Source organism: Haliaeetus leucocephalus, unplaced genomic scaffold (genome assembly GCF_000737465.1).
Source record: "Haliaeetus leucocephalus isolate CR32 unplaced genomic scaffold, Haliaeetus_leucocephalus-4.0 Scaffold858, whole genome shotgun sequence".
Classification (NCBI taxonomy): Eukaryota; Metazoa; Chordata; class Aves; order Accipitriformes; family Accipitridae; genus Haliaeetus; species Haliaeetus leucocephalus.
This window is the reverse complement of record NW_010973294.1, coordinates 4,228,409-4,232,105: the sequence shown is the minus strand read 5'-3', so window position 1 is coordinate 4,232,105 and position 3,697 is coordinate 4,228,409.

Sequence of the window (3,697 nt, the reverse complement as noted above, 5' to 3'; positions counted from 1 at the left end):
TACACAAAATTATTCCTAATCATTTAAAAAGGACATTAATTGCTTAAAGGCCTGACACCAGATTCAGAATGGGTAGCCTGCCTCATGTTTAAAGCTGGAGAAAGCTAGTAAGATGGTTACTCCCAGCATAAATGGAGACTTTGAGGGAGGTTAGTGGCAGTTTCTGACAAAATTCATTGGACAACAACTGGACATCTGGTACATTAGAAACTCCTGTTCTATGGACATGTTACTGCATGAAGTTTAAAGAAGTCCCTCAGGCATTTCTAAAAATTATGCATATGATGATAACTGCCACTTTTCCCAATTGGTTATGAAAAGAAATCTTAGGTTTGGAAGGTAAAATGTCTTTTTCATCTCTGACGTTGTTTGCCACGTGGCCACAAAAACATCATCAAGATTTTGAAAAAAATAGCCAGGTATTGCAACAGTGGTCTGAAACATTCAAAAGCATTGGCTGCTGAGACTTGTAGCGTCCTGATCTCAGAATATCCACCCTATGATCATCCTCCCAAGTTATCACACCATATCCAAATTCTAACCAGGTTCACATAAAATTCAGTGGAATTCCTGTGAAAAAAAACCTGAGACAGAGTGTAAAATTATAAATGTACAATGCAGAGACCCTGAGAGGTCATCTTGTCCATGCCTACTCTAAAGGAAGTTCAGCCATCTCTGATTATCTCTGACGGACAGTCATTTCACATTTTAAATGAGAAAGTGGGCAGCTTTGCAGTCCAGAGGGATCAGGATTCAATCCCATGACTTCCCCCAGTAAGACTTAGGGTCTGCCACTAGAACCTTTAACTGGGAGTGTTTTCCTATTAATGGATTTCCCATCCTTCATATTTTCTTGCTTGCAGGAAAGCATTTGTGGTTCTTCAGACAATCTCAGGACCTTGGCTGGCAAAATCTTCCCTGTCTAAATATGTCTAGGCTTGAATTAGTAAAAGTGCATTTTTAAAGTTGCTCTTTGACCACCACTTGTGTGATGGGTTCACAGATTTTTCTGACGAGTGAATTTAAATATATCTGTAATTTCCTGATTAATTGCGTAGCCATAATACGCAGAGTTGTTTTGCTTCCTTCTCTTCCCCAAAATGCGTCTTACTGATTTCTGGTTTGGGGGATTTTTTTTTAAGTCTTCTTTGCATTTTATAACTGTGTTCTTCCTAAGTTATTTCAAATAGACAGCATTCAGTTCTTGTCATATGTGTTCATGCAGGCATCATGGCTGCCTTCATGGACCTTCATGCAGCTCCACTAAGTGACAATACACTGGTCTCTGTCCTCATATTCCTAGAAAGTAATAATTACTCCAGAAGGTCAGTGGCATTAGCCTCTATGAAAGGGATGACATATACCGTCAAAGAGTATAGAACTCCAAATATATTTTGTGGAAGGCTATATTATTACATTTCATTCATGACTGCTTAAAGGATTTTTGAGTTTGTGGTTTTTTGGTCATCCTGAGATCATGGTAGTTTTTCAAGCAAGGCTTTTTATCAAGAGCAACTGATGGACTGGTCTTACACCTCTCTTGATATATCAGTAGAAGAGAAACCAAGTGAATGGTCCCATCTTGCACGGAAATTTCTTCTCCAACATGTACTTTGTTATCAGAAGTGTGAACACAGTTCCCTCAGTTTTCACAAGCTAAATCTGGATTGCATTTTTAACTGGTTTTGATAAAAAGCAATTCTAGAACTTTTTTTTTTTAAATCTTCTATAAATTCACATCCTCACTTCTCACACTATTATTTTTCTTTATCAGTTGTGATCAGGAAGAAGATTATTTTCTATTGAAAATACCTTTTAAGTTCTGTAATCATAATTTCAATATTGGTGCAACACGAGGTCTTTGTACATAGCTTCACTTTCTTTTGCTTTCCTGCTTGAAGAACAGTGTTTTGATTTGTAAATTCTCTCTTCCTTGTAATTCAATGATAATGAACTTAATGGTAAGTATTTTTTATTGTCTTTTTTCTTCTTAATAAATAGCATTAAAAATTAATTGCTCGGTAAAAGCAAACACAGACAACTTACTCCGCAGTACAGATAAGAGCCAATTCATTTGCTGTATGAACAAACCACATCAGAGTTTTGAACAAATAAAGCCAAACAAAAAAAAGCAACAAGCAATCATTTTCTTTTTAAATAGATGGGATTTTTAACATTTAGCAAAAAGTTTGATCTGGTTGATAATTTTTTCTGCTCAAAGAAGATATGTAAGCTGAGTTGTGTTTCCTCAGTGGTTTTTATATTTTTCCTTGGCCTGCAGAGAAACTGCAAGAGACATGAGGCTGCCTGATTCCTCAGAACTGCTTCAAAGTCCAATGTCTCCTCTCCATGGGGGACCTACAGTCACCCTTGCCAGGGAGAACGAAGACCCTGAAGTACAGCTAGTGATTTTCTTTACCCAGGCAAGAAGAGTAATGTCTCTGATGGAAAGCTTTTATCCCATCCAGTCTTATTCAGACGAGAGAAAAAATTTGCAGCTAGTCCAGAGTGGATATCTCTTTGATAGGCCCGAACCTTAGCACTATAACATTCTCTATTCAACCTCTGAATTTTAGCCAAACCGCATAAACCTTTTTGAAAAGCCACCAGAATTTTCTCTGTATTGAACAATTTAAAAACTATGGGGATTAAATATGTACCACAGTAACACACCGTAACTTCATCTCTCCTTCTCTTACTCCTGAAAAGATGCCATTTCATTCAACCTCCTTTTAAAATATATCTGTTTCTGGCTACCCATTGAATTAACTACTCCTCTCCTAATTCTGTTTTCGGATATCTCCCTTTTGATTGTCCAAGTCTTTTGAGGGATTCAGAATAGCAGTTCACAGTCTTTTGGATTCTGGTAGCTAATTCAAGCAGATGAGTCAGTAACCAACCACAATTAGTTCACTAGGTGACATCCTTCTTGAGAAAAGCAAGATGTCCAAAAGGTAGTCTATATGTCCAAATCAAACTTCCTTTGTTGGAACATCTTTTTTTCAAACCTTCCCGCTCGTTAGGTTTCCTCAGTCTGTTTTATCAAGGAGAGCTGGTTCAAACAAATCAAAGCATGTAAAATTAGGTGGCATAAACATTGTTGTCTTTCTGCTTCATTTCCACTGTGTTCAGCAGAGATGAAATTTGTACTTGCCAGGAAAATAAACAAGACCCTTCAGTGTGAAGAAAAACCCTAATAGGAACAAGCTATTCAACTCCCATTTGTAATATAAAAATGCAGAACTGAAAAGAATAATGGGGGCAAATCCAGCCTCCAGAAATCTCAGGTACAGGCAGATGGCTACTGAAGAATCCCACAGAGCATCTACTCCTCTTGTGCTGACACATGATGCTTCCACATTACCAAGCTTAAGAATTCTAATAAGAGGTCAAGAGCCCTAGCAATTAAGTGTCACAGGACAAGAACAGGACAGATTAAGGGAGTTGTCAATGACAGTTATCTGCAACAAGAAGGATTTTTTTTGAAGAAAACTCCCAGATGGTGGGAAAAACCTGTTGTCCCTGCAAAACTGACTTAGGTGAAAATTCTCTGTTGACTGCAATTCTGGCAAAACAGATCAATGCTGAGCACATAAGCAGTATACACCACAAACACACCTTGGCAGTTTTAATGTCAGTAGAAACACAAAGAGATTTTGTCCTGCGACCCCAGGGTTAGGAAAGAAAGCGGGGGGGG